General features: G+C 42.9%; 2 non-coding genes across 2 annotated transcripts; both read right to left on the reverse strand.

Moving 5' to 3' along the window:
• Positions 1-743: 743 nt before the first annotated feature.
• TRNAP-UGG (transfer RNA proline (anticodon UGG)) lies at positions 744-815 on the reverse strand. Its single transcript has one exon. It is a non-coding gene; the product is annotated as a tRNA-Pro (tRNA).
• Positions 816-3,235: 2,420 nt separating this feature from the next.
• TRNAP-UGG (transfer RNA proline (anticodon UGG)) lies at positions 3,236-3,307 on the reverse strand. The gene has a single exon. It is a non-coding gene; the product is annotated as a tRNA-Pro (tRNA).
• Between the last annotated feature and the right edge of the window lie 6,016 nt (positions 3,308-9,323).

The following is a 9,323-nucleotide window of genomic DNA, read 5'->3' on the forward strand; positions in this document are numbered from 1 at the left end:
TTCGCGCTTTATTTCAACTACATGCGGTTTGCCTGCATACGCGCAGTACAGAACACGCTACACGACGTGAAATTAACTGAACGCGCACAACTAGAAAGCGAGACGACGAGAAAGCGCGGGCGCGTGACTGCACGGCCATCAAGGCATGCTAGGAGATTAACTGCAGCTGCTGTTTCTCGTATGTGTATTAATCGACAGCATTTATCCAGGTGACGTCACGTGCGTGACCTTGATGGTTTCACGACGAGCGAAGAAAAGATCGGAAAAGCCTGTACTCGCCGACAACTTTCTGTGGCTATGAAGGGAAAGCTACGGGCGCGCGTCTGCTGCACATATGTTACCACGCCAAGTAGCCCGGCACCACTGACAGTGCTTTTGGTTGCTCGGAACAGAAACTGAATAGGCGCAGCTTCCACGTGCTACGGTTTCGCGTTTGCCCCGACGCGTAACGGAAAACAGAAAAATAAGTAAACTTTTATGATCAGTGATGTGCTCTGTATTATTTAACTGTTGCTAATAAGGTGTTTGCGTTTTCTCTTCCTCAGCTTAACCCAACGCGGATTAAAACGCGGGACTCCTTTCAGAAGCGCTCTCCCTTGTGCGAGCTTTGCCTCCGTAGCTTTCCCTTGACAGCCACACAAAGTCGCCCGCGAGTGTAGAGGGAAGCGCGCGATTGCTCTTTGAATTAAAAAAAAGGTGGTTTAACAACACTTGAAAAGGAGGTGCGTTTCAAAAGACTAGTTGGGCCCGTCCGGGATTTGAACCCGGGACCTCTCGCACCCAAAGCGAGAATCATACCCCTAGACCAACGGGCCTGTTGCTTCGATCGCGTCTTATAGCAGTACAAGCAACACTTCAATAAAGAGAGCAGGATTCTCTTTTTTATCTAAAGGCAGAGGTTATTGTTATTCAATAGGGCGCAGCGTGAAGCAAGACTGCCTTTTGGTATTCTCAGTGTTGCTCCGGCTTAAAGGTTCCTTTTGCCGATTCTTCATTTATATGCGCCAAACGCGGTGGGAAAGAAGCGAACGTTACAACCGCCCTGTTCAGGACGGTTGACCTTTATGCATGACTTCTCACTCAGACGTGAAAAGCCTTCGAGTACCTTAAGTACTTAAGGTTCTTAATGTATCGGCAAAATATCGAGAGCGGAAAAGCGTAATAATTTGTTTGAGTAATAACAAAGTGGAATATTACAAAAGCTAATTCGAGGGCTTAATGAGCGGCACACATTCTGCGCTTAGGATCTATAACTAGTTGTTAGAAAGAACATTACAGCATTGAATTTTCATTTCCTAATCACCATCAGCTATCTCATTATCGCGTCGATAAAAGTGACTGATCTTCGAAAAAGTAAGCCTCTGTCAGTTCAAAAAGGTACGCACTACAAACCTTTAATGACTGGTACATTGAGCACATTGTCCCAAATAACTGCATCTCGGTAATCTGTTGAGCATGCTTCTCTCGAAGGACTACAGCTTTTGCTCTCGTAGGAACACACGCATTCCACATGAGAATTGAATGTTGCATGCTGCATTATCACGCTCTGTATTTCTTAACATCGTAATTAAATGTGTATCAGAGTACGAAAAAGTTGCTGTTGAGCTTAGGTTTTCCTTTTTTGATTGCTTAACGCTTGCAGGAGACCATCCTTTAAGAATATATAATTGCACAGGAGCCGCATGCCTCTTGTCGAGAGCCCATTATTTATTTGCTTCAGTACTAACAGCACAATCTTGTATTTGGATGCTTGTCACTATGCACACTAAGACAAATTACTCTCGAGAGTGCGTTGGATGTGAAAACACCCTTTTTTCGGTGCATTTGTTAGTAGTACACCTGTAGTGCTTTCAATTATTTATGGGTGCCAGAAGGGTATTTTGTGTAAAACATTCAATTTGCAGCATTAAATGGCGCTCGGTAACTTTAACATATTAAGCAAGTAAAACGCCATAAGTACGTGCCTATAATGACTAGCAGTTGGCGCCTAATCATTGTTCGAGCTCGTCATATGGTCACAGTGGGCTATAGATGGCAACCTGCTACTTCGCGTCTCCGCTCGTGAAGTGGAAAGGCACAGCTTTCTCATTTATTCCCCATGTTGCCTTTCGTTTTCTACCACTGGCTTAATTTAAGTTGGTTCAGCTCGATTTTGATTTATAGCTCAGCTACCAATCGTTAGCGAATCATAGCGCGTCAGCCAATCGTATATAGTTCTTCAGGCGCATGTTCTTTCTGTTGTGTCATTGGGGCCGGTGCAATATTATGCGCAGTAAGTCACGCGCAATTTCGTGCAGTATTGGTTGAAATAAACATTCGCAAGCGCGCGCGGAGCGATCTACCAATAGGAACGCAGCATTTACTGCGCAGTTTGCGCGTCCAGGTCGTAAAGTGGAAATACACTAGTTCGTTAGCGTTTCTATACTTGCTGCCTTTCACATCTAAGCGCTAGCTCCACTTGAATTCTTTAACCTTGGTGCAGATTCATAAATAGGCTGAAACACTGAAGAGCGTGACGTCAGCCCATCAGAGGAGCTAGAGACGCTACCGCATTAATAAAGTGCTGTGCTATATTTCTTGGAGACGTGTCAGTGGATTTCTCGAAGCCTATAGCACTTCCAGCTGGCAAACTGTAGGGTACGCAGTTTAAATCTAGGATCGCGGTTTTCTTTTGTTCGCTTTGTTTATTTATAAACGCCTCGGAGAACACTTCAGGATTACTACTTCGGCGGACGTTCGAAACACAAGGGTGGGGATAAAATTAAAAAAAGAAAATATATCGCAGTAAAAATGAAACCAAGTACACATATCCGCAAAGCACACATGTGGTGAAATGGTGCTATTCCATTAAATCACCCCTTCAAATTGGTCTATTAGTTCGCCTAAACAGTGTTTTCTATGGCTCTAAAGGGGCTGAGTTTACTGACGCGAGAAAAACACCCTTAAGGGTGCAAATTTCCATAGTGTGTAGTATTGGTTTGTAAATAGAATTGGTGATTATGACAAGTTACTGGTCTGGCACTGCGAAAGCATAGCTAAAAATTTGAAGAACAGCTGCGCCCATGTAAAGTTCACTCATACATTAAAAAAAAAAATAAACACATGCACTCTTACTTGAGAGAAACGTTTCTGTTATCACATATGAATTGTTACTCGTCTGCACTCCTTCATACTAGAAAAGGTTTTGTCAGCTTGACTAAAACTTTCGTCGAAATTTAAAAAGAAATGGCACATTGGGCCCGTCCGGGATTTGAACCCGGGACCTCTCGCACCCAAAGCGAGAATCATACCCCTAGACCAACGGGCCGTTGAATTCCGCAGCGCATGTCTTTGCAGTAGAAGGAACACCTGCATTAGGAGAATGGCTTTAACATTTCTGGCGTGCTTATTGTTATTCAACAGCTGTGTCTGTGTGTCGCGCGGCGCTCAGACGATTGGCATTCAGAATGCGTCTCGGCCTGAGCGCTCGTATCACGGAGTACGTGCGCCTTACAAAGAGCTTCAGGGTAACGTCGAAGCAGGCATTACAGTGTGTCTGCAGGAATAACTGTTTGCAGAATTTACAAGTTCATGCAGGGTTAGGCTGCAGCTCTACTGAATGCGATAAATTCTTGTAGCAGTTCGAGAAGAAAAATTGAGGGAGCGGGAATTGGGGATTGCTTCGAGGGAAAATATTACGCTGCCCGCATTGCTTCGCTGTGCTCAATCACTAAATAGGGAACTCACTTTTGAAGTAGAACCTGCACGCTAAAATTTCATTTTCAATCCCCCAAGGAAACGATTTTCATTTAAGTTATCACAAATACTAGAACATTTATATACTTTAATGTTCAACAGCTCAGGGAAAGGGGCATTACTGACGGTAACTATCCGCGATAGGGGTTTCAAAACACGCACCCACTACAAAAAGATCACCATCTATGCGTATCTCGGACAGATATCTCTTAATCATGTCTAATGAAGTCACGTTTGAAGTGGAGCATCTGTCTTCATTCATGCACTTCCGCACTGTGATGGCTTATACCAAGTATTCTAGCTCCTACTTACCTACTTGTGCAAGCAGTTAACCCTGAAGTGACTGAAGTGGTTAATATAATGAAGTGACTGAAGTGGACTTTTACGTAACGAATTGCATGTAGTAACTTCTTTGTAGTTAACTACGAGTATATGTGTTCTATCGTATTTTCTTCCATTTACCGAGTACTTTGTTTTCACAGTAAGGCTCGCTGTAATTCAGGTACATTATTTTTTAGAGTAACTATTTCCAAGCAACCAATCACATCTTTGAGCGAAACAATCTATAACAGAAAATACAGCCTTGAGTACTTAATTTGGCTGAAATTGAGCATCCAAAGGGACGAAAACATGCGCATGAGTTACCTCCTTCTTACAAATGAACGTCCTTCATCTGTGCTTGAATCACCTGAAGACGACAGGCCTGCAGATTTGCACACCTCTCTTGGGAAGTCCGACTTCTTAGCTCCCGCCCCCATCCTCAGCTTTCTCTAATAAACAAATTTCTTCCCCTCTCTCTTCTGCGAGCGCTTTTAAACGCCCTTCATAGGTGCTGAGAGCTCCTGCTTCATTTTTCTCCGCTTAGTGTACTGTGTGAATTTTCTAATGAAGACAGGCTTTTTGGGGCACTTAAGTGCATATGTTTCTATATGTTTTATATGCAAGTGATTCATATAGCATTCTTTTCCTATTTTAATACATAAAAGTACTATTAGGGCAAATAATCTGCAGCTTTGTAATAAATTATATAACATATTTGGCCATCCCATATCTTCAAGGAACGTAAACGTTCCCTGGAGTTCATTCCGATTATTCATTCAGGTCTAAATTGCTAACGAGTGGAGGACGCCAGTTGGGGTCCCGTCAGATGTTGGCCGACAATTTGAAACGACGATTCTACCGCTCGAAAGCGAAGGCCACTTTGGACATTCACGCCAGGGAATCACCTACGTATAATTTTTTCAGTTTTTCACTGGCCCTGTCAGGAGTGCCTTAACCTTGCCCGAATAGCTATAAAGCGCTACGCTTCGTAGTGTACCACCCGACCCGATAATCGGGGCATTAAGTAACGAAAATTGTTTAAGTATTCGTACGTTATTACGCAGCCCTTGGCTGCAGCACGCGTGGAGCGAGTTTTCAGTGTTGCTTCAAATGGTTCCCAAGAAAACTTGAAAAAAGAAAATAAAATTTTGCAAATAAATTTTTAGTGCTGATAAACAAATTGCGAAGGACTGCAGAGGACGCATCGAACGGCCCCGGCCAGCTCGTTCTATTTGCTGCTGCATCTGTAAAATGATAATAATTATAGGGCGGACAGTAACACTGAAGAATCGATTGTTTTTTAGCTAGGTAACGAACAGGAACTGAATCGAACGCTGAAAAGGGGGAAAACCCGTTATTTATGCTGGAAACGGAACCGAACCGGACCAACACGGTTTTTTTTTCACTACGGAGTGAAACCGAAAAGGAAAAATAATGGTTTTCGATTCAGGCTGCCTACTTTTTCTAGGCTCTTAAACCATGCATTATCTGCACTTGTGGCTCAACTATGGTTGTGCATAGTTGAGTTCTGCATACGAAAGTGCGAATAATTTCTCCTGATTTTAGATGTAGCCACACTATTAGTACGGTTTTCTACGTACCGCGACGGGGGGCAGACATGTTAGTAGCCTATACTAGTAAGCGTTGGAAATTGATGATGGTCAAATTGTTTTCCGTTAGTTGGAAACCTATAGTATATCACCGTTGGAATACGGAAGCAGTTCCTAGCTGGACAATGGCTTTCAATCGCACAATTTGAAGTGCGTGAAATGGAACTGACACTACTTTTGACATATGCTTCCTCAACTTTATATAATTCGAAGGTTTTTTTTCCTACTATTGGATCGGCTGAAATTTTCCTTTACCGACAATTATACCATCAGAAGGTTTCGCGAAACAAATCTCTCTGAGAATTCGGAGTTAACACCGGCTTAGGTTCAAGGCTGTGAACGTGCCATTTGGACAAGAACGCGTATGTAGTCTCACTCAACTTTGTATATCCTCATCCTCGCTCCTCACACCGCTAGCTCTTTTTTCCTGTTTCCCTTCACTCTACAGGGAAGAGTAGCTGGTTAGGGGACTCTCTGCGCTTCCTCAATATATCAGACTAAAGCTTCACTTTATAAAGATTACATCACTGGTGTCGGATCTACTTAATTCTCTTTAACTACCAACTACGATAACATGAAGAATAGCATGCGTAATCTTTCCGTGCAGCATGGTATCTGCAGAGTCCAGTTTTTTACAAAATAATTGTATGTTTTTCTTACGTTATTATTCATTTGTTATGAAAATAAACTTCAGCTGGCTTGAGCCAGTTTGAACTGCTATTATTTCTCTCCGGAAACGCAATCGAACTGTTTTCACAGGACCGCAACAAAAACGGGAACAAAAAGAATGTTTCGGTTTGACGCGCTGCTTTTTTAGTAATTGTTCAATTACTTTCGTGTGGCCGTAATTGGTAACTGTGCCCTAATAAATCTTTCAAGGTATTTGTTATTGTAATCAGTTGCTTTCTTCTTTAACATGTGCAAGTCTGATTTATTGTTACCATTTTTTGAATGCAGGCGGTCTAACTTGATGCTAAATACGTACACAGCTTTAGATGCGAAAGTGCAAGTATAACTCTTTATAGATTCATAGAATATATGTATTTCTTCGGTATGCTTAAATAGATATAACAAACAATCATTGTTTCTACGAAATAACTAATATCAATGTATGGTTAGCGTCTAAAATGTGGCAGTGCCCATTTGAATATGCGGAAATGAAGCTTTCTGATAAACTAGGCTTCCTGCGAAACCTTTTCTTTGGCTCTTTCTATCAGAATGTTTTCTTTTTCGTTTGGAGTAGGAACGGTGTGATGTTGCCCTTTTAATATGTGTTTCCGAAGCAGTGAGCTTAAAAACTTTATTACTGACCAATAATTCAACTGACTAAAGTGGACACTTAAATAACACTTGCGTCATAACTTGCTGTAAACACTTCCGATTTAACAGGATGCCTTCACAGTTTAGGCTGTGACGTCAATATGGCAAGCCTATGCTTCGAAATAAACCATTATTTTAGAAGAACTGATTATCGCGCTAAGTTGCTTGGATCTTGAAACGTATCTGCTGTTAGTATGCGCGCATGTCGTCGCCACTTCATGCGTGCAAGCATTCACGTGTTTATTTAAAAGTCATTTTTTAACAACGAGCGTACGTATTCATTGGTTGCTACGATTCATTCATTGGCTGCTGCATTAAAGGGCTCTTAAGGCATTCGCGAGTTAGAAGGCAAGCAAGAGGTTTCTCTACTCCCGTCTTCGCTACCATTATCAGTTTAGCTCTCTCTTCTTGCCGCGTACTTCTTATGTAGGCACGTGGGCCCTGCCGTTAGTACCGAAAGCACTCCTTTTTGTTCTATTACACCATGAAGTTTCGCTTATGAGGACTTCGCGCTTCATTTCAACTACATGCGGTTTGCCTGCGTGCGCGCAGTACAGAACGCACTACACGACGTGAAATTAATTGAACGCGCACAGAGTAAGCGCGGGCGTGGGACTGCACGGCCATCAAGGCATACTAGGAGACCGACTGCAGTTGCTGTTCCTCGTATATGGATTAATTCAGGTGACGTCACGTGCCCAACCTTGGTGGTTTCACGACGTGCGAGGAATAGATCGAAAAAGGCTATGCTCGCGGACAACTTACTTTGCCTATTAAGGGAAAGATATGGGGGCGTGGCTGCTGCACATGTGTTACCCCGCCAAGTAGTCCGGGACCATTGACAGTGCTTTTGGTTGCTCGGAACAGACGCTGAACCGACGCAGCTTCCACATGCTGCGGTTTCGCGTTTGCCCCGACGCGTAACGAAAAGCAGTAATATAAGTGAACTTTTATGATCAGTGATGTGGTCTGTATTATTTAACTGTTGCTAATAAGGTGTTTGCGTTTTCTCTTCCTCAGCTTAACCTAACGTGGATTAAAACGCGGGACTCTTTTCAGAAGCGCCATCACTTGTGCGAGCTTCGCCTCCGTAGTTTTTTTTTTTATTGCCGGCTTTGACATACACAAACAATACAGAAAAAGGAAACACATGTCCGCAAGGATTTTGCTGGCACGACATATCAAAATTTTTTCAATGCTACAAGTTTATCTAGCCTGTCAATCCATGTTGGTTGTTCAGGGAGTGCCCGATGGACATCCCTGAACCGTACTACAGATTCAATGAAGTGATCACGTGTAGGTCGCGAATTGACATCAGCATTGTTGAACTGCGTTCTAGCTTTCCACAAACTGTGGAGGCCCAGGAGCATTATAGCGTCATACGGAAAAGCCTCCGTTTCTACCGGTAAGAATCTTATTCCATGTGGATCTAAAGGTAACTCTTTCTTTAAAGTCCTTTGTAGCACATCCTAGAAAAAGATGGGATCCCAGCAATCTAGAAACGCATGCTCTATCGTTTCAGGTTTCCTGCATAAGAAGCAGTTAATGGACCACGGGACAAAAATACCCCTGTTATGCATCCATGTTTTAACTGATAAGGTGTTAGTGTGTAGTTTAAAGAAAAAAGTTTTTACCGAAGGGGGTACTGGCATTCTTTTAACCCTTTTGAGGACACCTCCTGGGCGTCCACGGTTTGACATACGGTAAATCGGTACAGGGAGCATAGTGTCAATTAGGCCTTTATACAGTTTTTTCCTAGTAATATTGGCGAGATACTGCACAGAGAACCGCACATGCAACATTCTGTACGCAAGCACGACTTCTCGCAGGTAACCTTTAACGGCACCATGCATTGCTTCACACGAGCATACAACAAATCCTGGAAGGTGACGACATAAAAGCACTTGGATGACTGTGCGAAGGAACACATCATTCTGATCGCGAAGGTACATAAAGCGCGACACAACTTGTCGCACAAATAAATGTGCCAACCCAAGGCCCCCTTTCTTTACTGGCAAGAACAAGTTTGTGCGGCTGGTCCTTTCCCAAGTCGATGCCCATATGAAAACGGCGAAGATACGGTGGATTTTCTGGATGTTTACCCGCGAAGCACACAGCACATTCATGTTATACCATATCTTGGATGTAAGAAATAGGTTACAGACCGTGGCGCGCAACAACATTGACAGCTGTCGCCCCTGCCACGCGTTAGTCTTTTCCTTTGCTCTCGCCACTTGTTGTCCGCAAGTATAAATAGAAGCGCCCGATTGTTATTTGAATTTAAAAAAAGGTGTTTTAACAACACTTCAAAAGGAGGTGCGTTTCAAAAGACTAGTT

Source organism: Dermacentor variabilis, chromosome 2, assembly GCF_050947875.1.
Source record: "Dermacentor variabilis isolate Ectoservices chromosome 2, ASM5094787v1, whole genome shotgun sequence".
Classification (NCBI taxonomy): Eukaryota; Metazoa; Arthropoda; class Arachnida; order Ixodida; family Ixodidae; genus Dermacentor; species Dermacentor variabilis.